The 27,418-nt window shown below is 45.8% G+C and overlaps 1 protein-coding gene and 1 pseudogene across 2 annotated transcripts in view; both read left to right on the top strand.

The window, feature by feature from the left end:
- Window positions 1–27,418, top strand: part of ZNF407 (zinc finger protein 407) — a 1,778,346-nt gene that overhangs the window by 642,064 nt on the left and 1,108,864 nt on the right. The window lies entirely within an intron of this gene.
- Window positions 22,333–23,066, top strand: LOC147722774 (acyl carrier protein, mitochondrial pseudogene; annotated as a pseudogene).

The following is a 27,418-nucleotide window of genomic DNA, read 5'->3' as shown; positions in this document are numbered from 1 at the left end:
AGGCTTGCTTAAGGAGGCTCTGTGCTCTTTAGAAATGGCCCCAACTATCTGTCTATGCTTGACGACCACCTTACTAATATGTGGCTTCCATGACATGTTAGTAGAAAATGTGACACCTAGAAAGACAAAGGAGTCCACCTTCTCTATAAGAATTCCCCCAGATACTAATCTCTATGTGTGCGATATATATGGATTAAAAAACAGTTTTTTGTAGTATTAATTTCTAAAAAACAAGCATGGCATAACTCGTCAAAGTAGGTAAAGCGTTTCTGAATGCTGCTCAGGGGCTTGGAAATCAGCAAAGTATCATCAGCAAAGAGGAGAATGGGGATTTTTACATTACCTAGAGTAGGTGCATTAGTATGGGTCTGAGATAAAAAAAAAATCCACAAGATTGTTTAAATACAGTGAGAACAGGGTTGGGGCCAGTACGCAGTCCTGCCGAACACCTTTAGAAACCAAGATTTTTTCAGTCAGCTAGCCTCGTGTCCTCTAACTCATTCTAGTGTAGTTATTTTCGTAAAGTCATATTACTAGGGACAGAATACCAGGAGGCATGCCCATGTTGTTGAGTACTTGCCATAATTTTGGACGGCGGACCAAGTCAAAGGAAGATTTTAAATTGACAAAGGCAATGTACATGTTGCCTCTGCTGATTACTGCAGTCTTTCAATAAATTAACAGGAAGCAAATAACTTGGTCATTGGTAGAAATTATTTTACGGAACCAAGCTTGAAGATGGCTTAGAACATAATTTACATAAGTGTTGTTTAATATCCACATGGACCTTCCTCTTAGTTTCTTCTAAAGAAGTTAAAATGGACAAAGAGCGATTCGGGCTTTGGACTGTAGTATCGTCTTTAATGTCTTCTTAGCTTATTGTGCGAAGTCCTTGATTGTCCACAATGAGTTTGTTCTGTTAGCAGGCCTTTTAAATTTTACCTCTGAAGTTCTATTGTACAGCACTGCTCCACTGAAACTTTTCCCTGAAGTAATCATAAAAATATTAGAATCTCTTTTTTCCACTGGGCGATATCAAGCAGAGGATAATGATCTGAGCTTCCTATGTTCCTCAAACGTGTTTTTTTTCTCAGTTCTTTTTTAACGCTTTTCATTGAAAGACATCGACATCATTTATAAAATAGTACACATTACAATCAAGTGGGCAATTCACTTAGCACAGACAAATTGGCACTGATATATCACTATACACACAGTGGGATAATTCAAGGCGAGAGTATGTCGCCTGAGGCTGGTTGAAGTGGCGGTTCACAGATATCCCCCCTGTAGTGGTTCTAAGGCCCCCATATCTGGGACCACTTCCCAGGGAATCCTGGGCCACTTAGACAGTCTTCTCACAGAACATACACCAGTCAAGATTGGCCTTCCAGTCCCTTAGTGCGGGAGGGGCGATTTCTCCCTAGGCCTGGGCGATGTTCCTCTTAGCTACCATAAAACAAAACGTGGCTCATTGTGTTTGGTGTGTGTTCAAGTCAGTGGGTTTCCACACACTGAGCAAACACCTTTGCGCTTCTGGAAGCAGGCGGATTTCCAGGACCGTCCCTATCACTTCATGAATTTCCCTCCAGTATGACTGGACGAGTGAGCATTCCCATATTATGTGCAGGAACGTGCCCACGTGGCCGCATCGCCTGCGACAGTCTCCAGCAGGATTTTAAGTTGGACCAGGCGCAATCTCGCAGGGATACCCACCACTTTGGGAGATGATACTGCCTCCTGCCAGTCCTCGTCGTCTAGTACAATTTCGTCTCCTACCCATTTTTGCCGGAGCTGAATGAGGGGATCCTCCATATTATTTATCAGTTTGTTGTAAATTAGGGAGATAGACTTCTCAGGGAGGTGGCCATTTAGTACTCTATTTACCAGTGGAGAGGACTGGGGTGGGGGGGGGGGGTTGAGGGTGGACCCATGATGGGGACGGCTGTGCGCAGGGCATGTCGTATTTGTCTGTAACGAAAATGTTCCCAATCAGCAAGGTCGTTTTGTGTTTGTAGGGAAGCAAATGTTTTATGTCTCCCTTCTTCCACATGTCCTGAACCCGGGAGATACCGATCATATCCCATTTGTTGAAACCCCTTGTCTGCCATAGACCTCCCAGCTTCGCAGATTCCCATAGGAGGGTGGCCAGTGTCAATCTACCCTCCCAGTCTAGAGATCTGGTGGAAGTGCTCCAAATCACTATCGAGTGTCCTGTGGGGCCGGTTGGTGCAGGTCGAACAGGTTTGGAGTATAGGGTTCTATCGTAGTTCCCACCTGGAAGCAGCCATCTGTCCATTTGGTATCCTGGGTCCTCGGGGCTTCCATACATACCATAGTTGATGGCACCCAGATGGGTGGCCCAATAGTACTTCTTGATATCGGGAAGGGCAATCCCTCCGTCATACCACTTTAGAGTCCACTTACTGAATGCTATTCGTGGTGGCCCGTTCCACAAAAGCTCCCTCTGGAGACAGTCGTTTTCTTTGAAGTAGGTGGGTGGAACCGCGTCTAGTGAGTTTTGAAGGGCATAAAGGAAGCGGGGGAGGGACATCATTTTAAAGAGGGTAGCCCTCCCCTACAGTGACAGTGGGAGGGTCTTCCAACTGGCGATGTCTCTCTGCAAACGATGAAGAGGGGGAAGGAGATTATTGTTCTATCGGAGCGAAGGATTCAAGGACACAAAGATCCCTACATATTAGAACCCTGATGCACTAATTTGGATTAGGCAGTTAGAGGGCAAAGCGGGCACTCCTCCATAGAGTGGTAACAGATGGGATTTACCCCAATTAATTTTGAATCCAGAGTATCTCCCAAATACCACCATAATGTCCATTAAGACAGTTAAAGATCTTTGAGGGTTGGTAAGATAGAGTAAGACATCATCTGCGTGAAGAGATATCCTATCCTCCCAGTCCACTGACCAGCGGAATCTCCGGATCAGTAAATCCTGTCGGATCCATGCTGCCAGCGGCTCTAGCGCCAGAGCAAATAAGAGAGGCGAAAGTGGGCATCCCTGACATGGTGAAAGTGTCATATGGTTTATTGTTGACCACTCCCTTTGCCAACGGCGCTGCATATAGAAGGCGGGTACAGCTGATGAAGTCTGGGCCGGACCCCAATCTCTGGAGTACTGCGAAGAGATATGGCCATTCTACCCTATCAAACGCCATGGTAGCATCTAGTGCAACCAGAACCGCAGGTTCGTGTATTGTGTGTGCTCTCCCTAGTACCCCGTTGGCACGGCGTAGATTTAAAGCTGTGTACCAGTGCGGGATAAAACCCGATTGATCTGGATATATGAGAGTGGGAATGACCTTAACTAGGCGATTAGCAAGAACCTTCACTAGGATTTTCGGTTCCGCATTAAGAAGAGTGATAGGCCGATATGAGGCACAATTAATTCTTGGCTTGCCGTCTTTGTGGATAACGACAATGTTAGTTATGCGTTGGTCGAGTGGAAGTTCCCCGATCTCCCTACTCTCTTCATACATGGTCTTAAGGTAGGCTGAAATTTTGTCCGGGCAAATATTATACAGCTCAATAGGTATCCCGTTAGGGCCCGATGCTTTGCCAGATTGAAGCAATCTAATGGCCAGGGCAATTTCATCAGTGGTAAGGGAGCTATCTAGCAGCTGTTTGTCTGTCAAGGTGAGAGTGAGCAGGGTTATGTCCCGTAGTAGTTCGGCAGAATCAGCTTCGATATCGTGAGTTTCAGCCCTGTAAAACGCTCCGAAGTGTGTGGTGAATTGAGATGCTATGTCCTCGGATTCCACTATGTCACCCCCCCCCCCCCCCCCGAGGAGTCCTGGAGTACTGGGACCAGTCTGCTTGCCCACTCTCGCTTATCCAGCCAAGCTATCATTTTTCCCGCCTTGTCACCCAGGTCATATAATCGTCCAAGTTTATTCTGTCCTAGGGTGCGAGCTGTGTCTGTGACAAGGGCTTTATATTCGGCTTGTTTAAGCCCAGGAGATGGAGTGACTCCGGAGAGTCTTGTTCTACCAGTTCTTCCTCCAGCCGAAGGATTTCAGTTTCTAGGACAGATACAGCCTTTAGCTGTTCTCGTTTATGGCCAGATATTAAAGATAGAGCTTCCCCCCTGATCACCGTCTTGTAAGCCTCCCAAAGCATCTGACTGGAGGATACCGTATCCACATTTTCTGTGAATTAACTATTTGTGGCGGTCAATAGGCCTTTACGTACTTTAGGAAGACGGAGATGCCGAGGGTTTTTAGGGGCGATTCGGCCCACCCACGTGTAGTCTTGGAGAAAGTGAGCTCATATCGGAGAGCTCTCTCACTGACAAGTAGGGTGTAAACTCTCGGGAGTTAGCTTGCAACTAGGCTTCCAGAAATTCCACCATATTTCGGCCCTCGTTCCCCCTCTGTAAGGCCTATGACCCTTATGTTACTGCTGGGGAAGCGATCCTCCGCTTCCTCCACTGTGTCTCTAGGAACCATAACCCTCTACGTGATGTCCCCAACAGGGCCTGCAGATTGGATGTTTGAGGTGTTAGGTTGGCCAGAGTTTTCTCTGATTGAATGACCTGGTTTGACCGTTTGCTGTGGTCATCGCGCATTAGGGTCACAAAAACAGCCTCAAATTTTGGCCTCCATGATAATACGGCAAGTCTCAAATTGCCTTATAGATAGTATTCAGTTTTTCTGAGTCCGAGGCAGAGGCATTAGACTCAGCAAAGGGGTTCGGGTGCCTTGGAGAAGGCTGGTCCGTCCTGGGGACAGCAGGGTATAGGTCGACCCCCATGGTGTATAGCACATGGAAGTGGGTTACAATGTGGGTGGTCTCCTGGTGATTAGAGGACAGTGTGGTCCCACTTGAAGGCGCCGAGGAGGAATGTCCCTAGGAAGCACAGCACAAGCAGCTCAATGTTCAGGTAGGACAGTGAGTGACTGGTGTGTCATGTCATCAGTGGGGGCCCTCGAAGGCCAGTCTGTCCATGCTCACGTCCGGGGCTAAGGGTCCCACAGGATTTCACAGGGGGTTGTCCAGGCCAGAAATATAAGCTTCAAACGGGAGAGTGAGGCAGCAAAACAAATGGCCCCCCCAGGACTCTTTAATGCTGGTGCCCTGTCCAGTACTGTGCCACCCAGTAATCAGGGGCCGGTGAGGAGCGGGGGGCAGCAAATGCGGCGCCCTGCGAGGTGACGCGGCCGCCGAAGGACACACCTTCATAAACAGGTCCCAGGTAGCGATCTGCCGCAATACGTTATGTGGGGTGACCCACAGTTGTAAGAGGGTCACCCCCCACATCCCTGCTGTCATTGCCCCCCTCTCACCGCCACCTCATGCGGCTCAACACAGGTGTTGGGCGGGGTGACTGGGCCACAGGCAGGCCCTGCCACACCTTTCAGGCCTTCCGCTGCTCAAGGGTGGCGCCGATCACATAGGCATCTGCCACTGTACGGAAGTGGGTCTCTTGGCCCCGTTGGGTATCACAGCTCCAGGCGGAAGGCAAAGGGGTCCAGGAGTCCTCTTGGGTCTCGAATGATGCAGAGTATGGAGTCAGGGGCCCGGAGCTCTGCAATCAGGCGGTCACCATTGCAGCTGAGCTAGACACAACTCAATGCCCTCAGCTGATAGTGGATTTTTTAACAGTAGCAACTAACTGTGGGACCTGGAAAAGCAATATAAATGTAAGGTGCATTTTTTTTTTTTTTGGTAAACCTTTATTGGTACATTAATCAGTTACATTCAGAGTCTACCAACCATCACGGTTGAACATAGGTATAGAGGTGGTCGAAGCAAACAATATAAAACAGGAGCAATGCAAAAGTACACCTCACAAATTCTATGTTGTAACTCAGGAGAGCTTAGTACCAACATGGCCACAGGATTAGAGAAGGTTTTTTTTTTTTTTAATTAAGGAAAAGCAGGATCTGATGCCGCACAATTAGACCTTACCAAAGCCAGGGTTACACATGAAATAGGATATTCACAGTCAGGACCACCGTAGGCAGGATATTTGTGTCAGTACGTAGAATCAGGATAGTCAATAAACATTGCATGTCCCCACCCAACAGTGTCCCTCTGCCGTGTCATAAAGCATTAAAAGGCATACACCCTTTTTTCTGAACTAGTAAAACGCACGGAGAGTTACCTCTAATCAGTCCCGCAAAGAAAGAAGAAAAGGAAGAAAGGAAGGAAAAGCAAAAATTTAACAAGAAAAATAAAGGCCATAGAACAGAAAGGAAAAAAACCAAAATACCCCACCCCCATCCCCCCACAAACAAGGAGTCCCTTATGCGCGAACCTCCTCTCTCGCCGCCGATAGAGTCAAATCAAGTTCCCACCACAGTGCCTGTACAGCAAGGCCTAGCAGGGGCCACATAAACAAAGTCTCGCAACGAGGACACCGGCGGCAGGTTGTCTTCCCATTCCAGTAGCACCGGGCTCACCCCTGTAGCAATCCACATCCAATTCCGCCCCTCCAGCGCACGGGAGGCATCCGATCCTCTCCCCTCGATCTGTCGTGCACGCTGCCAACGCCATTTGCAGACCCACCTCATTAAAGCGCTACTCACAGGAGGGACCCCCAGCATGGACGCCGCGTCGACAAATGCCAGGGCCGCCCGCCTAGGTTTGAAAAAAGGCATGGTGTCATCAGTTCCCCCACGTTGGTACACACTAGGAGTATCGTCCCCACTTGCGGCGGATGAGCACATACGAGCCCCCGCAGTCCAAAAAAGTGCCACAGTGGTATAGCGCCGCAACCAGCTCCAATTAACTGAGGTGCAGAGTGTAGGCATCGCATTGCGGGCCAAACAGAGTTCCAACAGAGGAGCCAAAGCAGTTGGTAAACAACCAATTCCGTCGGGGGGTGGGGGGGGGGGGGGGCACCAAACCAGCGCTGAACAACGGCATGTGTCTCGTCCTCAAGTTCCATGGGGCAGCGCTGGAGCCAAGTTCTCGGGGCGGGCTGACCTGCATTGCGGTTGACCGGCACCTTCTGGGTCTGTGCGGCCGTTGTTGTTGCACTCTCGGGCGGCGGTGAAATTACGCGGGGTCCCGGCTTCAAGTCTCGTGCAGGCCAGAATCACGAAGGTCCGTATCTCCGCTTTCGGGGCACGGAAATCCCTCGGAGTCGGACGCATCTGCTCAGCGCCCCTTCCGACACACGGGAGCACCGGAGCTGTGCGGGATGGTCGATGGGATCAGGCGGCGGGAGAGGAGGGCCGGCGGAGCCGGGAGCCCGGGCGACCATCTTGGCCGCCAGGCTGGCTCCGCCCCCCTGTAAGGTGCATTGTTATTGCCAAAATAGTTTGTCTCTATATCGTGCTGATGTGGGATTTCAAAGCTTGCAATGGACACTGGTATTGTCCCATACTAAAGATCTGTCCAGTTGTGTTTTATCAAAGGTAACCTATGCATAAATGCTGGTGGATCGAGCAGTTGTTACCTCAGCAAATATGGTGGGCTAACATATGAACCTTGGTATTCGTGATTTCAGACCTGAAGAAGTAATCGCCGATAGGATGGCCCATCATCTAGAAAGCTCGAATCAGACAAGATTGCTGAAAGTGCGTGCGGAGAAACAACAGTGTTTGGCCTAATTTCTCTTACTAGTCGTCTCTAAATAACAATGTAAGTCTTTTTCTCTCCTCATTGCAGGGGTATAATTGAATGTGCAGTACGTGCACTGTCTAAATAAATAAGTAGTGGTTATTTGGGTGATTGTGGTTGAGAAATCCAGCCCATGCAGCACTGTGCCCACCACCCTTATCAGCTCCCCATTCTTCAACCATAGCGGTCATCTAGCTCCTATCAGTCTGCAGTATTGTGATGCACTACCATCAAGCCCAAGTCACACAATAATTTAGTATATTTAGGTGGGGCACTGTTGCTCAGCATAATCTTGAGTGCATTCCCTACAGGCAAATTTACAGCCTGAGACCTATAACCCAAGTACACACTATGTTGAAGGGCTTGGGGTATGGTTAAATAAAAATGTATCCTTGTAGAGATCTGAAGATGTGAGACCTTGTTTTCACTCTACAGTTTTAGAGTTTGACATTGACCGCAGTGTCAGTTTCCTGCTACCCTACTGTTGTATTTCAGAACCCCAGTGAGTAATCTGGGTACAGATTTCCTTTGCTTTGGGTAATCACTGACATGGACTATTGGGGAACGCATCCTGACTAATCAGAAGGAACGCTCTGAATAATGGTAACTTTACCTGAATCATACGATTTATGGTGCAATGTGTAGCGCCTCAGGCTGGACTGGTGCATATTCTTTTACGAGGGAAACCAAAGTGTGGTGGTAGCTAATGTATGGGGATGATGTGCGGGCCCAGATCACAAGGACGTGTGCACGTGCATAGTCCAACTTTATATTTAAAAGTTCCACACCCTCTCACTGGAGTGCAATACTCGTAATGTAGATTTGCCACAAAAACCTATCATGAGGCGATATTGTTGCTTGCTTTTGGCAAGTTATTTGTTAATTTCCCATACTACTGAGGACATTGCAGAATTAATATTTTATCTTCTACGAATGTCATGAATTTACGCCTTTGCCCCTCCTTGCACATAGCCCTTGGCATACTACACAACTCACTGTATTCAAGATTTTTAGACTCAATATTCATGTATATTCAGGATTCTTTAAACTGCGTTTCTTGACAAGCAAAATACCCATTTGTGGATATCTAATCATTTTGTATTCTATAATTGAGTAACAAATGTGATTTAATGCACAAGAGCATCGTGTATGAAAGGACAGAGTTGCATTTTTGGTGCATTTCTAAATGGAGTTTAATGGCTTATATCATTGCATAAATTTGTCAGGCTTGATCAACTGGATTGCTACACAATGAAGTCAGGAAATGTTCTGCTTTTTAGGCTTATAATAGCCTGCAGGCACTTGAGAATCGGAATGTTATTTGATGATTTTTGAATGCTAATGAAACTACTATTAATAGCGTATATATTAATCTAAATGATATATGTAAATAGAGAGTCAGACGAGCCATGTTACTTCTTCAAAATGACTATTAAAATATTGAGAGTAATCCTTGGTTATTCTCCACTGAACGAGGGTGTAGCACTGTATATTTTTTATGGTGGAAGTGTTTACATATTGAAAGTGATGGTTAACACTGATGTTTTTTGCTGTTTATTCAATATGCTATTCACCATCATGGGATTCTCTGTAATATTCAGAACTAGTAGAACGTCTTTATGCATGTGCAGGAGCCCACCGCATAGGACCACTGTAGAAAAGAAATGATGTCCCCAATTCTAAGCAAGCTGGACCAAGACTGGAAATCTGCCACTGTCCCTCTAAAACAATTCCCGTCCATCATATTTTGCAAGGACATTTAGATAATTTATTTAAGCTGTTTGCTCAGCAAGGATCACTAAACATTGCCACCTTCTCAAACAGCAATTTTTTTATTTACTGAAAATTCAATATTCTGCGGGGTATTTTGGTTTAACTCGACACCCTTCAGACATTTTTTTGCAAGATTTTTTCTGACGGTAGGTGTTGTTTCTTGACCTTCACTGTTAAGGTCTTTCTAGCCTCAGCTGTTCTCTCAGACAGCATGCCAGTTCTAGTTGTGGGAAGACGTCCTGGAAGCATGTTTTTGTGTTATTTGCCTTCCAGATTTTTTTCACACTCCTAAAGTGCAGGTTCCTTTAGGAGCTATCTTGCAGGATTTTTTAAGGTGAAGAAGTGTACCTGACTGTGAAAGTGCCCGAGATGGTCAAAGCTCATTTTATGGCAACCTCTTCTTGCAGTGCAGCATAGCACGAGTTCTTCTCTTCTCTTCTGACCAGGTCAAGAGCAACCCATTCAAAATTGTCGCTCTGCAACCAGATTGTTCCTCATCTTTGACCGGGAGAATGATTATGCACCTTATTTCTATTGTGTGCCCGTTTACACATCCCCATTCACGCAAGCCACTGAGGTTCAAAATTTGAAAGGATTGCCAGTTCAAATTTCTCCCCTTTGTCCCAAAATCTGTCTCTATTTGTTCTCCAAATGCATATTGTTGAGGTAGGTGGGCTGATGGGGATCCTGTCTATCACAGAGGATTAATAATCTGCTCTTCCTTAATTCCTTATGCAATTAATTGCTCAAGACCAGTGCCCTGCACAAGACGCCTTCAAGACCTGGGTCTGCAAATCAGTATAGAAAAATCAAACCTCCAACCAACCAAATCATTAATTTCCTACAAGTAGCCTTACCTACAAAGAGTTGAAAAGTTTTCCTTCGAGGGAAGGCTGTCTTTTATCCAGAGCTAGCTCTATCTTCTGAAATAAGTCTTCCACAGACAGACATGTCTTAGCTGTTCTAAGTTCCGCTGCCTCATGCATTTTCACAGTCCCGATCACCAGTCTTCACGTTTCGCCAGTTGAAGAAATGTCTGACCGATCAGTGGTCTCAAACATCTGAGGTTTGGACATATTCCCAAGAACCAGACAACTTTCCAGCATCTGCATGGTGGTGTTAGGAGAAGAACAGTCTGCACGTTGTCCCATTCCAGAAATGCCCACCAAATCAGGACATTGTTGGAGGGCCCCCTCTTGGACGATGTCTCATCACGGAGCAAGTGTTCTCTATCAGAACATATGCACTAAATCAACATGCTGGAGCTGAGTACTGTCCATCTAACCCTCAAGTTACTATTTCCAGCAATCTCTGACTATATGTTGCTACAGATCATCACTTACACTTTAATATTGGATTAGCATGCATTAAGGAATGAGATTTAAAGTTATTTACTTGGAAGCACTGTCAATAAGGTATTGATGGGTAGCAAGGGATATCAAGATCATCTTCCAGGCCTACAGAACTCATACAAAGTCAGATCAGCAGTTGGTGCTAAATGTTTGCACCTGCTTCAATGCCATTGAATTCTAGGCATTTATGAACATTGACTCTTTTGACAGAGGAAGAAATATAAAATGCATAATCTGAAGCCTAGCTGTAATGGTTATGCCTTTTTGATACAATGATAAAAAGCATTTGATCCGGTCCCCTTACTACCAAAGGTGATTTCCAAACTTAGCCAGTGCCTAGTGACATTAATCGTCGTTTGGACAGGCGTTGTCACTGTTGATACCCATACCTGCTTTTCTTATTCATTCAGCCATACTGAAAATTCTATACAGGCGATAGCTTCTTCCAGGATGCTAGGCATTATTTTTAACCCCATTTTAACTTCATTGTTCTGTATCAACTGCCATCTGAGTACCTGCAATATAGTCGCTAGTACCTTCCACATGACTGCAAGAAAATCCTAAAAAGGGCGGGCTTCCTTCCACAAGAACTTTCGACGTATTAAAATGGGAGAAATCCAGCATCTGGGTTTACAGAAGGGAATGGACCAAAGAACTTGACCAGAAGAGAGAGGATAGACTTATTTTTTCTACCCCAAGGATAGGATGCCCTCCATTCCTTGGGAGTTGCACTAAACCTTGTTAATAAGGCTCTTTATGATCCTATGCATGAAGTGGCTCGTCAACGCATATCTTGGAAAGATGCTTTTATGGTGGCTATGACTTGTGCCAAAATGAATGAGCTTCAAGCTGTATTCACTGAAGAACCAGGTGCAGTGTACCACCATGAGGGATTTGAAAGCTAAAGTATCATACTTGCAGCAGCATCAACGAAACACAACGTAAAACTTGTGCTGCTCATTTGACACTGTGGAGCAGATCAGTTTCAGTATAAGCTGAGATAATGTGGCACACAAATATTGTGTGTGGCTTTGATACACCTAGGAAAGCACATAATATTCCTCTGTCTAATCAGAGAGCACATGCAACAATAATGGGGGTGCGAGGTCTTTTCCTTCTTGGCACATTTCCATTATGTTTCAATATTATTTATTGGTTGTGAATGAGCGTAACACACCAGCGGGCATTCCCAGCAGGAAAGAAAATGTAGTAACCAACAGAAAATGTATAACAGAACTAATACCCCTCATCCCATCCCATCCCATCACCAGTCTCTACAGAACTTGCCTTGGGCTGTAGTGCCTTGTGAACCTATAGGTAAGGACAAATGATGAGATCACTTGCTGTATTGAATATCCGGGTCCAGTAGGCCTAGAGCCCGAAGTCTGATTGGGCAGGTGAGGAATCTGTTGTTTCTGTTCAATTGTTGGAGGATCTGGTCCCATAGTTTTGTGAACTTGCCTGAATCTTCCTTTAAGACAAAGGAAATCTTGTTGCCCGGCAGTTGCGAAAGTTCTCTCGTGGGAGATATTACCTTAGCCCACTGGTAGATTACTGTTTCTGTGCCACTAGTAGTAAGTGTGATATCAGCTTTCCCCGTAAAGAATGCAAGGGGAAAGGGCCATTCAGGGGGGTACCAAGCAGGACGATATTATTAGTCAAATCTATGCCCTCTATGTCTTTTATGATGGTGAAAATTGACCCCTAGATCACTTTAAGTTTAACACACGATTACAGTAAGTGTGTGATAATCGCTGTATCTCTGCAACCCCCCTCCCTCCCCCTACCCCAAAGTTTTTGCCCTGTAAGTGCGTTCATGGAGCATCTGCTTCTTTCCCTCCCAGATAAAGATGCTCTGCTTTGCTTTTGGCATATTTCTCTTATGGCCCATTGTCTTTTTCCCTATGTTTGCCTAATCATGCACGCTGTAGGCTGCTTTGGTTTTGCACACAATATCACGCTTTCCTTTGTGCCACATTCTATTTTCACACGGCACCAGCACATGTTTTTGTATTTTATTATTTTCCTGGGATTTGGTCTGAACACCCTAGGCAAGGTCAAACAGCATTGCTCCTTGTTATTCTCTCTGGTCAAACACTAGCTCCTAGACATAATAAAGGAATGCCGTTTCTGTTTTTTTAATACACATATATGGTCATATAACCAAGGACAGGGGTTCGGAAAAAATACACCAAGTGAATGTCCTGAGACGAGAGTGCTGCGTCAGCTGGGATGTAGAGCATCCACCTATATATGCTAAGGTACGGAGTCTGCCACTAAACCTAGATAGCTTTAATATATAACCACTTAGCGTCTCTAATACAGGAGGGGTTAGGCTTATCTGTCAGATAACATGGCAGGGCTTTTTATGGCATATGGTTTATTAACCATGCTGATGATATTATTGCTTTCTAATTGTGGCACAATTATTACATCTCAGGGATCAATAGTTTAAATAAACATTGTAAACTTCCTTTGTGCCTCTTATTTATTTTATTGTGGATAAGTAAGAGTGAGAGAGCAAAAGAGGGTGTCCTGTTACTGCGATCCCTGAGAGGGCCATGAGTGTTGTGTAGCGTGGTGCTTGAACACTTGTCTCTCTGGAAAGATTAGGAGGGCAAGTGAGGCAATACAGCTAGTCTGTCTTAGGCTCAGGGATACGGAGGTGATTTTTTGGTGGGGTAAAATCATTTTTATTGTCCTTTCTTAATTTTTCACAATACATACATTTTGTTTGATTGCAGAGTGCACATCATGCAGGTTTTCCATCACGACATTTGGTAAGCTGTTACACCAGTAGAGACATATGCTTTAGTTACCTAAATGTCTTTGTCATTGTGGGAGGAGATACTGGTTCGAGGCCTGAGTTCGTGAGGCATTGTCTGCGGTATGTACTGTGAGCTTGGTGTTAACCTGCCATGCTGGTGCTGTGGCATACTGTTTGCTGTATTTTAAATGAGGAACTAACCTCTTCAACAGGGGTAACTACAACTGGGGTACACTGTATCCGAAATAATGCAATTTGATGGGGACCGAGAAACAAAGTCGTCCTAAATGGTCCACGGACTCCGCTACCGCGGGTGGGAATATCATAGATACTGAGGTGATATGGTGACTCAGTCCCTACTGGCTGATGTTCAGTGGTCCCAAGCATAGTTCTGTTTCTGGGCAGAATCCCTGCAACACCTGCAGCTGGGTTAATTCCTGGGTCAAAAATGTATGTTGGAGGTTTTGTAAGGCATAAAGCATTTTACCAAGAATTGTCATTTTAAAGGAAGAAATTCTTCCCAACCAGGAGAGAGAATGTGTGTGCCATGAGGCCTAACTGTTTTATGTATTGAGTTTGAAATTACTCCTAGCGCAGTCATAAACGTTGGGTGTGAGGTAGATTTCCAGGCATGTGAGCCGTGAAGGTGACAATTGAAATGGGGTCACTTTCTGGAGGAGCTCCGTCAGTCACTGTCTGCCCGAAAGTGCAAGACCTACGCATATTCTTAGGTTTATTTTAAGACCCGCCACTCGTTGAGATGTGTCTAGCAATCCCATAAGTGCTTGTAATGGAGCAAGCTTCAGGACAAAGCCTTTGTAAAACGAAGCAGTGTAGCCATCGGGTCTGGGATTTTCCCAGTTTAAGATGTGTAATTACCATCAGAACTAAAGCTGTTGAAATGAGCTCATCTAGGGTGTGGGTTTCCGAATGTGTGTTGGCAGCTAGGTAAACCTCTTTGAGGTAAGTTGTTACCTCTTGGGGTCTGTACAAGGTGTAATAAGCCTGCCCCCCCTTCACTTGTCTGAATAGTTACTGAGGTTTCTTTAATTTCAGCTATGGTTTGTTTTGCTCTGTTTGCTCCCAGTTTATTGGTGAGTAGAATACTAGCTTTGTTTCCTCTTCATGATATCTAGCCCTGGTTCATACAAGAATGTAGTTTGCATTTTCGTACTCTAATATGCGTACCTAGCCTCTAACTGATGTTAGTTGTCTACCTAGCTTTTTGGATGGATTAGCCTTCTGTTATGGTTCCATAGAGAGCAATACCGAAAGTAGATTTTTTAGGGTTAATTACCTCTGCACCATAAACGTCTAGCCTCTTAAACTGTCCAAGGAGAACCGTTGTCAGAGCTTCACAAACCATTCTTGGGTCAAGTTCTCCATTGTCATTAATTTACAGGTATTCATTGACAGCTTCCCTAATTTCATGGATCAACACCTGATCTCTCAACAAATTATCATTCAATCTCAAGGTCTTAGGTGGGTGTCACTTGCCTCCTAAGGCCAAGCCAGTTCCAGAAAAACTGGTCCATGCCCACATTTTTTACTACGCAATGTATCGTGAGCTCTCATCCTGAGCAAGTGAATAGCACCCCACTCCTAGCATCCAATATGTACACACAGTAAACTTGTAGCATTCTTCAAGGGTGTCTATCATTGGCTTTCCGGACAGAGTAGAATAGTGTTGTGATCATTGACGTTCATGTTCCTTGCCGCCTCCTCCTTACCCCTTTAGCACACAGGGTGGGGGTAGTAATCCTCTTAGCCTGCGCTCATTCAGAAAGTTTAGACTTCCGTACAAATATTTGAGGCGCTTCAGGGGACTTCCAGTACATAACTATACATCTCTTGGCCTACCAAGATTGCCTTATCAGTAAATCTGAATGCAATCCTCTCTTATCTGGGTCTAGCCATTAGACATAGCAGACAGGTCTCGGGCTTCAGCCTTATATTACTCAATGCGATATGTGTAGTAATTGTTCTCCAGTAAATGTCTGTCACTGGACCATAGCATGTGTATAAAGTCTGTCCTCTCTCATCTACACCTAGGATACTCCTCAGTCACGCTAGGTTTTCATTTTGTAGCTAGTATGCCGTTTGTTAAGTGCATTCTGGTACATTGTACTGCATGAGTTTGATCCTCTGGTTCCTGTGGGTTACAGTGGGATATTCCAATGCTTTTGCCCATTAGGAGTTGTGCAGATCTCTGCCTGTATGTTTGTTCCATGGCATTCTCAGCAGGCTCACCACTACATAGAACATCACTGAAAAAGACAAAAATAACTGTGTGACAACTTTTTTGCCCCACCAAATGTAAGTAGTGTATGGAGTATCAGATGAACCAGGCACTCCTCAAAATCTCCCTTCTGCCTTCCCTCCCCCAAGTTATGTTATGTTATGTTAATTGGTTCTTATATAGCGCTGGTTCACCATCAGGTCTCTTCTAGAGGAGAAAATTACAACAGACCGTGCGTGTGAGCTAGTGTGGGCAGGCTTATTTCGTGGACAATGCCTCCAAAAACAAAATAGTTGTAAGTTTTTTCCTAAACGAAAAGAAGACGGGTTCCTTGCGCAGATTTCCGGGTAAATTGTTCCAAAGCTGTGGGATCAACGTGGAAAATGCCATCCCACCTTTGCGGGCCGAGCGAAACCGGGGGATGACCAAATGGCAGGCTGCAGAGGAACGGAGAGTCCGCGCAGGAATATAGCTCATCAGATGATCCCTGATGTAAGCTGGAGCCTGACCATAGATGGCCTTGTGGGCAATACAGAGCCCCTTGAAAGATGCTCGCTGCCTGATAGGTAACCAATGTAATTTAGAGAGCAGTGGAAAGGCATGAGTCCGTCTAGGTCAATCGAAAAGGAGGCACGCCGCATCGTTCTGCACAACCTGTAATCTTCTTATTAATTTCCAGGGAGGCCGATGTAAAGGGCATTCCCGTCGTCCAACCTGGACAGTATTGTGGCAGAAACAATGACCTGGAGGAAGGTAGTAGTGAGTAGAGGGACAAGTTTCCGTAAGCACCTCAGTACCAACCACTGCCGACACTTGATTGTTCATAGAGAGGTCGGCGTCGATTTTGATGCCCAGACTTCTAACCACTGGAACTGGGGTAGGGATAAATCCCAGTTCCCGCGGCCAAAACAGGTCACACCAGGGGCTGTTGGTGTGTGGAACAGCCAAGATTTCCGTCTTATCTGAATTTATTTGAAGTGAATTGTCAGTCATCCTGCTCGCTGTAAAACGCAGCACCTCTTGTGTGTGTTCCTGATTAGCACTAGTGTTGTTAATCCGTACAAGTAGCTACCTGGGTGTCGTCTGCATAATTGAAGACCTGGCTATCCAATTGAGCCAGAATCTCCTCCAGCGGTTGAAGATATAGATTAAAGAGCAGGGGCGACAGCGCCGAATCCTGCGGGACACCACATGTCAGGGAACCGGTGATCGATACCTGATCACCTAACTGTACCCTCTGCGTCCGATTAGTCAAGAAGGATTCAAGCCATTGATAAGCAGTTCCCTCTGCACCCACATCAGCAAGGCGGGACAGGAGGGTTTTATGGCTGACCGTATCGAATGCCGCTGACAGATCAAATAAAATCAGGGCACTCAATACTTTCTTGTCAGCCATTACCCTCAACTCATCCAAAACAGATAGCATCACCAGTTCCGTACTGTGATGAGCTCTAATGAAAGCTTGTCTAGGATGTAACAATCTGTGTTCCTCAAAAAAGGTGGACAGTATTTTGAGGATATGTGGTTCAAGTACTTTGGCTAAGTACGGAAGCTGGGAGATTGGCCTGTAATTTTTGAGGATGGATATATCCGCACCTGACTTTTTAAGTAAGGGAATAACTCTAGCCTCTTTCAGCGCAGGAGGGAGGGAACCTGTTTCCAAGGAGGTGTTCAGTAATTTGAGAATAGGCCCTTCTAAGTGGATTTTAGCACTCTCATTATCTTGCTATGTGTCTAGAATGGACCCCTGGGAAAAGAGCACAGCAGCCTAAGGCAAGGAGCTCGAAGTTCTCTTATGGGGCGCCACCCTTCAGGACTCCTTCTACTGAACACTTCCCACCATCCATTACCACCACCACCACCACCTCCTCCGTAAAGCTAGGGCAGCGCCACTGTGGCAGATCCGATGTGCAAGCCATTACTACCCTGTGTAAGAAAAGTTTCCATTTCCCATGTAAGTGATCTTACAAATGTTAGTTTTCCCAAATCCACATTGAAACACAAAATGTGTGCATGTGAACTTACAGGACAGACAAGTTGCCACAAGTCTTAAGAGAAAAGACAAAAGACTTATGCAAGTCAAACTACTTTATGCCAGTTGTGGAGGTGCTTACACTGGCTTGGCTTCATCTAACAAGAGTATAGCAGCTAGAATACATTTATTATTTTATTATTTCTTGTTTTAAAAGGATATTACACCATTGCCTGTAAAACATTCTGAAACCGAAAGTAGTTGTGCCTACTCTCGTGACAAGTGCTCCAATGCCAGATATTTGTAGGATGGCAACATGGAAATCCCAATCCCAACGCTGCCTTAAGTAATTAGAATGTATTTCTAGCTTACAATCTAATAGCAACATATTTTAGGTGAACCATACGATAGTGGATACTTTTATTGGTTGGGAGGGAGGCTTACTAGGCCTATTTGGTAATACCCCTGTTATAGCAAATTTTATTGGAATTTGCACATATCCTATGCTTGATGTGAACAAAAAACGATTCACTACTTTACCGGAGCACTCTATGTAGCTAATTCAATAGTTTGATTAATTCAAGGAATAGCTGTAAAATGTTTGCAGTCTTCTTGGTCTCTCTTCTAGCCTATGCTAATTCAGTTCTTCATCTGGCACATATGAGTTGACTTGTCTTGTGACTTATGAAGCAAGATTCATGTCTGCGAAACAAGAAGGTAATACTTTGCCACTAGGCATTTCAAATCCAAAAATATAAATGTAAACCCTCAGTGCAGAGCCCAAAGGGAAGGTTCATCTAAACAAGCATTAGTAATGCATTGGTTTTGCCTATGTGATGAATAAAGAGCTGTTTGTATCAATCATCACCTGTGAGAAGGAAAGAGCTCCCTGACAAATAACACTGGAGCTGGCTAGAGCTGCAGACTCGAGAGCTGGGGATCCCAGATTGAGTCTCGGCGGCGCAAGATCCTGTGATTCTATTCAAATCACTTAATCTCTCCAGGTGATACATTTTTATATAAATATGCTTCAAGAGTAAACAGCAAAAATTGGCAAAACTATATGGAAAAATAGTTCCACCACAGCGGATGTTAACAATAACAATATTTCAGCTAGGGGAAACTGATAAGAGAATCAGACGAGGAACAAGCATTGGTAAATGCAGGAAAATATGCTACAGCTAATAGAATTGGAGGAAAAGTAAGTAGCACTCACAGAAACCAATGAGAAGCTAGGAAAGAGAGGAGGCGGGATGCAAGTCCCTTTTACGTTTATATTAAAAACAGAAGATTTCTCAAGCGCTGTGCAGGCAAAACCTAAAAAGTAAAAAGTTAGCAGCAAGATCATTTGTACAAAGATTCCATGTATATAAATATCAGCTTTCCGTAGTCTGATTATGATTTGAGAGTTACTGTAAAAAAAATTCTCAAAGCTGGTTCAGTCTTGTGTCTAAAGACACATGGTGCTCTGGTTTTGTGTCATTAATAAAATAGATAGAAGGCTAAGTAGCCTTGTGGAGACACCTCCTTTGTAACAAACAAATAAGAGGGCATTCTCATCGTCAAAGTTTTACAAGTACTTCTTTTAGCAAAGCTTTCAGAGAGTTCTCTGGGAAGGCCAGACCTAAAACCTTAAGAGTTTATTTTGCTTTCATTCAGCATGAAATAAGCATTAAGGCCCTCATTATGAATCTGATCAAGCGATATCTCCCGATCATTAGTGGCCTGTTCTCTCCTTTGAAGTTACTGGATCTGCACGCAGTAAAACTACATCACCCTCTGGGCAGGGGCTGAGTGCAGAGGCTGAACCTGGCCCAAACAACATCCCTTACTATGCCAGAGGAGGAACATGGAACGATCTCCCAAGCTAGGCAATATCCTGTCCTGCACTCGCAAACCTGCTGTGCCACCATCCCCACTGACGTTTACCACCATGTCAGAATCAGGGATCACCGTCAGAAAAGGTTCCTGGTATTTCCAGGTCTGTATAATTATTCCCAATTCTGGGGACAAATGTTCAAAATGCGTGGATTAAAGTTGGGAAAGTATTGGATTAACTTCCCATTGTTTGAAACCAAGACTACACAGTATCTTTGTTCGCTGCAACCTTTCGTGTGGCATTCTATTGTGCTTTCATGATTTTCTAGTTGGTAGCCAGATCCAAAACCGATGTGAATGGTGGACTATACATGTCCCATGTTTCCTGCCTGAGCAGTGACTTGATCACCCTCCCCTTATCCAAAACAGATCCAATGGGTAGTGGTGAACAATTAAGCTTAATAGAGGCAAGGTTCATCGTGGGTTGCCTTGTGTCTGCTCTGGGAACCTTCATGCTTCTAAGTCCACAGGCCAATGCTACATCCTTGCTGGTCAATCATATTGGAATTTTGCTCCCCAGGTTTGAGTTCAGCAAGGTATTGTGCATGACATTGAGGGCTTCTGGGATAGATGATGCCAATTACAGCTTCCACTCCTTTAGGATTGCGCAGCTACCATAGCGGGCGAATTCGGAGAGAACTCTGACGTATTGAAGAGAATTATTAGGTGGAGTTAGACTGCTACAAGGTTATATGTGCCTTAACCTTGTCTAACAACATCAGTGCTAGAGATGGGGGTGTTAAGGCAGAAGGCTACAAAGGAACACACTCTCATATTTATAGTAATCCTCCCTCAGTTGTATGTGCTTTTAGGTCACATGGCACAAGCCAGCATTTGAGCATTCCTGCTCGATTCTTTTGTGCATCGAGAAGGAATCTCATTCAACCAGTGCAGCTGCCAGGGGAAGCTGGCCTGTGCATGCTTTGGTTAGATTTTGGAAGGCTCCACATCAACGACCTACGACAGTTGGTTGATTAGACCGCAAGCTGGAGGTACAGCTGCCTGCATTCAACATTCTGCATATTGTGGTCACGATATAACAGTTGTAGGTTGAAGTGGTGTTTTTAACATTCTTTTGAGTGAAATTACGTGGCTGTCAACGAGATTCCCTTGCGCTGTGGTTGCATGGTCACACATTATACCTTGACGAGTTTGGAAGGTAGGTTCCTCTTCCAGTGGCCTCCATGGGTCAGTTCTGCATTTAACCAGCACTTTTAGAAAGATACTTAACACATCTGCGCCCAAAACAATGCCTAATGGATGCTTTAAAAGTGATATCTACTTTCACAAAGATGTCATTTGTTCACCAAGAGCAATGAACTGTTTGTCATGTTGTTGTAGGCTTTTGCATTAAAGCAATTTTTCCCAGCGTTAAAAGAAGGCTTTCTTTGTGCAGGGCCCGTACTTCCAGTTAACCATCTGTGTCTGTGGTTGGTCACAAAACAGGGAGGCACCTTGGTATTAGATAGTCAAAACGTCAGATGAACTCTGGATTTGTTTTCAATTCCACCAAAAGCAAGGGCAGTGGGTTTGCATTGGCCAGGGAAACTTTTTTGAATAGGTGATTTGATGTTTAAGATTGGGTTCTGACAAATGAGCCATGTATGTAAATATAATACTTGGTGAACGAAGGGTGTTTAATGCATGATGATTTTTAAAGTAAATACGACCTGGAACTGGTTCACACTTAACACTTTGCATGCTGATGACGGAACCGCTCCGTCATCAGCTGCGGGTGCGCTGTGCTGATGACGGAGCGGTTCCGTCATGGCCCAGCCGCTGCGCCTGCGCGGCGCTGATTTCGCGCCTGCGCGGGCGTTCTAATGAGCGGGGCGGGTCATGACGGAACCGCTCCGTCACCAGCATAGCTCAACCGCGGCTGGTGACGGAGCGGCTCCGTCACCAGCATGCGGCCGCCGCGCGGCCGCCCCGCCCCTTTAGCGCTGCGGCGGAATAGCCGCCGCAGCGAAGGGGTTAAAGGATCATTCCCGCTGCTTCTGTTGAATGTTCACCTCGAGGCCAATGCTGACAGGAAAACAGAGTATGTGACTTTGTCTCTTCACAAGTACCTGAGCCAGAATTTATTTCAAGGCAGGTTTTTGAATTTTCCATGCTCTGCATACTAGATAGATGCATGCACTGCAAGAATGTCAGGTATCTATCTGCATGAGTAATTACACTAATAGCCATTTATATTGCATTCAAAAGAAATCTTTATTACAACTGAAAGGAATCCTTTATAACACCCTTAGAAGAAAATTGAAAACTGGGAAATTCTTCACAGTTCCTTACAGTTTGAATGTATCTCCTTGATGCCCAGCGAAAACTCACTGCACTATATTACAAGTCTTTTAACTTGTGAACTACAGGAAGCACGCAGTTCTCTGCAGCAAAGCCAATAACCTATTGAGCAGTCTACATAAAGCACATTGTGTTCTGCAAGTTGCACTTTGTTCTTTGCAGAAGGCTCATTACCCTTCATTGCTATTTTATGATGAGTCAGACCAGGAGTTTAAGTGGGATGAAAAAACGTGGGGGTCTCCGAAGGGGCGTGGCCTATGTAATTAAGGGCGTGGCTTAAAAACACCGAAGCCAACGTCTGACTGGTAGGTTGCTGTTTCTGTCATTGCATCCAGATATATAAAACAACAAGTAAAATTACACATACAACCAGCCGGGACTATTGGCTTTGTCAACGGTTGTTAGTTGCATAATAAAAATAAGCAACAACTATGGCTTTGTTGTGCTTCCGGTGCGGTGCACTGTGGGAGTAGTCATGGCGTTGCGTCCCCTCTGGTGCTGTGTCCGTAGTGTGGGCGCCTTCCGCGTGCCACCATCCGCCGCTTTTATTAGAGGCTCCACACTTCTCAGGCTCACCGAGACCTGCAGGGAGGCCTCCTCCGCCACCCTGTGCCGGGTCCGAACGCCTCTCGCAGTCCAGCTCTCTGGGCAGTTATTTCAGTCATATCGTCAATATGGAGTCCTGCCCCCATTGACCTTCAGGAGCATTACAGAGTTTTGTATGTTTGAAGCTGTATGATAAGTTTGACCCAGAAAAGCTCGTGGTGGAGTCCCACTTCATGAAAGACCTGGGACTGGACAGTTTGGACCAAGTCGAGATCATTATGGCAATGAAAGACGAGTTTGGATTTGAAATCTCAGATGCGGATGGCGAGAAGCTCATGACGCCAAAAGAAATCGTAGATTACATTGCTGATAAAAAAGACGTGTACGAATGAGCTGCCTTGTTGGATTTAAGAGCCAGGTGCACATAGAGGACTTTGGGATGAGACTCGCGAGTGTGCGGATGTAGCGACCTCGCTGCATTATTGCTTCGGTTCTTCTGGACCCTTTATTTAAACATGTCTACAATGTTTTCTCATAATAAGTGTACACGACCTAAATAGGATTTACCAAATTTAATTATTGTTCTTTTACTTGTGTGTTCTAAAGTTTGCATCAAAGGTTACTCTAAGAAAGGTCTGTAAACGACTGATAGCAATGTAAAGGTATAGAAAAAAATACAGTTCCTTATGATGAGGAAAAAAAAAACGATGGCTTTGTTGTGTATAATATTAAAAATGCTACAGTTCTGAAATGATGATCCTATGAAAGATCTAAACCGAGTCTCTTCACAGTTACATCAAAGGCATTTAAGAGTGGTACTGCTGCAGAGTTCAGATTTTTTTCACCATGAAAGTGAGGGCAGAAATGGAGAGCCCGATAGGGACCCGTCTCAGCACCTGCTTTTTAGGTCTAGGCTACCGTAGGCTGCGCACATGCGCAGTCTCGCCAGCTAGACTTAATGACTCTGAGTAGCGAGGGTAAACCCTGCCCCTCTTCTCCATTGGCTGGCCTCCTAAACGGCGGCCAGCTATTGGAGAAGAGGTCTCAGTGTCGTCATTCTCTCGCTCTAAGCCCCGTCTTTTTCGGATTGAGGGGCGTGTTTTTTCGTTTTTCGTTTTGTTCTACTAGTGACATTGTCAGTCAAAAACACCCCCCCCCCCCAGTCTGAAAAGGACGGGGCTAAGGCTCTGGGTATAGCTCCTCCCGCACACAGCACACCACTAACATCTCGTTCGTTGTTCTCCTTTGCCTCGCCTCCTCCTGGATCAGCGCGGTGGGTGAAGCCACAAATGTCTCCTGGCCACGGTATACTTCCCCCTCCTTTGCTGCCCCCGTGTCTGCACTCCCCTTCACCATGTCTGCACCGACTCACCTCGTGGGCTCCCAACCCTCTTGCTACTCCGCTCGGGTCTCTACCGGTTTGTAGCCTCTCAGCCCCTCAGAGGCTGCGCTCACTCTCTGCTCTGGTGCCACCTCGACAGCTTCCGGGGGAAACACAAGCTGCACAGGAAGGTTCCTGCTGGGGGGAGGGGTGGGGGGAGCTTGTTGGCTGAAACCCTGAGGAATTGAGGGCGTGTTACAGGGTCAGTGGCATTGGATGTGCGAGCTTCCTGCCCTCCTGGGAGGAGAGTGCAACATGTCCCCGGGTGGGGGGCGGCCGTGATCACCACTGCACACCCACCTGCGCCAGTCCGACGCTTCTCCTCAGCAGGTTTGTGGTTTGCGTGTCTGTGGGTTGGGAGTGCGAGACGTGCTTGAAGGGGGTGGCACTGTTGACGTGCGCTGTATGGCAGACTTCCAGTGCGCAGTGGGTGGAACCGGTGCCTCCGGCACCGCTCACTTATGCAGAGGAGATGCCGTGCTCCTAGCAGCAGGTTGTTTACTTCTCTGAGCGCTGCGAGGCTCGCCCTCGGTGCCATGGGCCGGAGCCCCACACCCGTCAGCACTTTCAAACACGCTGGTCGTGCCACACAATCCAACTCGGCGGGGATAGCGAGGCGACTCTCTCTTTGGAGCATAGTTGTTATTATTTACTGTTTCCAGGCGTGCACGTGTTTTGGTGTCTGACATAAACTGGCAGAAGCATGCGACTACTTCCTTCAGTTGTAACAGTATCGGTTAACTCTACTCTGGGTCGTGCTGCCCGACCGTGAGAGGTTTTGCAGAGAGCAGATCGGCCACTTTCGCCTCCACTGACTCTACTTTTTCTCCTCCCTCCGAGCATCCCCGAATCCTATTCCCAGGAGCTTTTTCCATACAAGAAACAGGATTGGTGCAGAAAGTCCGAGCAGTGCCCTTCAAGTAGGACCATATGTGTTGTTTTTACTTACACTATTAGGACTTTGAGTAAATACGGTCACCTTTGACGTGCCCCTGCTCAGCCTCTGACACAGCAGTAGGACTGTCATAAACGTTACTCGGCGGACGGATGCGTCACTTGTTAGGCTTGCTGGAGGAGGACGTACCTTTTTAAAGGGGCAGGGCAGGGCTTCGGACAGTGCATTATTGCCCTGGCTTCTTACTTTGAAATCAGGAAAAGTCAAGAAGAGCGCATTTCGCATTTATGGAGTTAACGATTACCACGTTACTATTGCTCTATGCGTTAAGTTAAAAATGAAGGCATGAATAGCTGATGGGATGCAACGCATGGAATCTTGAAACGGAGCACGTGAAATACCTGGAGTACTGTTATATTATCATGAGTCTAGACCGTGGGAAACTAGAACAATTCTTTCTTTCAGAGCCACGGATTTAATTGCTGTTTCGATTCTTTTAACCACTTGGCTGCTAGGCGTTTCCCCCCCCCCCTGTGCTGGAAAATGCCATTTTAGTGGCACCATGACGAGCTCAGCTCGTCATCAGCACACGACACCCGTGGGTGATGACGAGCTGAGCTCGTCATCAGCATCGAAGGGGTTAAAATTCAAGATTTGCCAGATGGCTTGTTTTCTGTGTGTGTCTCGGTGTGTGTGTCTCGGTGTGTGTGTGTGGCTCTATGTGTGTGTGGCTCTATGTTTGTGTGGCTCTATGTTTGTGTGGCTCTATGTGTGTGTGGCTCTATGTGTGTGTGGCTCTGTGTGTGTGTGTGGCTCTGTGTGTGTGTGTGGCTCTGTGTGTGTGTGTGGCTCTGTGTGTGTGTGACTGTGTGTGTGTGTGTGACTCTGTGTGTGGCTCTGTGTGTGTGTGTGGGAGTGCAAATGCAATAGGTAGTGTAAATGACAGTGCCATTTATTTATCTGTTTTCAAAACAAACACATAAATAACAATTTTGTCATTTACAATGCAATTAGCTCTAACTTTTGCAAAGGCGAGACCGCTGCATTGTGAATGCTATTTAGAACTGCTGATGCTGAGCACCGGCAGGACCCGGCCCACTAAAAGCCCTGAGTCAGACCAGTGACTAGACTGCTTGTAGATTTCTCCAGCAAGTGCATTAACCACAAGAGTTAATTTATTCTTCACATACCCCGTAGATTTTCGGTTACTTGAAGATCTCTGCAGCAAGTGGCTTAACCCATATGATATTTTAAATGAAGACCGTTTGTGGCCAATTAAGTAATCCAGAAAAGCTTTATAATCACTCTTGTCCCGTTGCCAGTTTCTTTGGGGCAGAGTTTTCAAGACATACATGTGTAAATGGACTGTCCGATTCCGCACTTGATATAATACCAACCCTTATGACTCCCCCCTTTCTGCTGCCAGTCCTCAACCCTCAATTTATAGCATCCCAGTGTAAATGGTTTCACATTTCTGGCACTGCTTTTGAGGGCTGAATACCTTTAACCGGGCTGTTATTGTTCGGTTGACACTTTTTCCCCAAACTGAATAGGTCGAGGGAGGTGCTCAGGTTGCGTACGCCGGTTGCGTAAAGTTCCAGTTCCTGCCGCGGCTTCCACAGGGCCGAAGAGAGGGCACGCGCTCCGCGTGGGAGTTTTATGGCTTGCTACCTGTCGGGGGGAGGGAAGCGGCTGCCGGCTCTGTGACGGGCCGCGCGCATTATCACCTCTTGTGCCGGCGGGAGGGAGGCGCTCCCTGCCCCCAGTCTGGGTTGCCTAGTCCTCGACGAGGTCTTCATGGGTGCTGACCATAAAAAGTTCATCAAAGTAATGAGGCGAGGCGCGAGCTTGGCGCTCGTGGGCAGAGCTCGGCACCAAAGAGTGTGAACCGGCTCCAGCTGCGGCAATAAAACGGCAGGTGGCGGCTGTCATTAGAGGCGGCAGATGAGGCAGGGGACTAACATCCAGCCCACAAAACTCTCATTTGTTAGCCATCGCCAGTGTACCATGCAAAATAGCTTCCATCTCCGTCAGTTTTACGTTGCAAAATATTACACAGTCACCAAGGGAAAATTAGAGCCATGGGTATGCGAGGTCCTTAGACCCTATTACCACGAAAACGCGACTCTGTCAGGTTGTGTGCCGGGAACAAATCCGCACAGCAGACGTCTCGACGAGCGTATTTTGTACACAAACTAATTATGGATATTTTTTTGGGGGGTGATGTAGTAGCTTCAAACTCAAGATTTTAACCTCGGCATCTTTTTATAGCCATTTTGCTGTGTTTTGTTTCGGAGTGAATCGTTTTACGCGGGTTTGATGTTTTTTATCATCTCTTAGGCAGTTGGCTGAATCTTTAGTGGCTACGTATGTGAGGGCCAATATAGACCAGAGGTGCTTTTGGCCAGGGCCATGATAAACAGATCTTCTCTGGCACTACGTACTTCACCTTTACGGTGTTTGGGCTACCAGGTAAAGGAAAGTTGACACTGTTCAAATCATTAATAAAGTAGTTTTGATTTAGGATTTTTAGTGTTCATACTATACTTAGAAGGAAAGTTTATTGTGCATATATATGTCACTAGGCCTACATAGGACAGATGTTTGCTGCATGTCTTCAGTGCCATCATGTTTTTCAGCAGCATGATATGCACAATAACGCGGCTTGCGCAAACTAACGGCTTTAATTTCACTGCATAATGTTGACATTTTTGCGCCACGAGAGGGTACTTG

The sequence above is a fragment of the Lissotriton vulgaris genome, chromosome 4_1, assembly GCF_964263255.1.
Source record: "Lissotriton vulgaris chromosome 4_1, aLisVul1.2, whole genome shotgun sequence".
NCBI lineage: Eukaryota > Metazoa > Chordata > Amphibia > Caudata > Salamandridae > Lissotriton > Lissotriton vulgaris.
The sequence above is the reverse complement of the archived record's forward strand: the minus strand, read 5'-3'. Positions and strand labels throughout refer to the sequence as shown.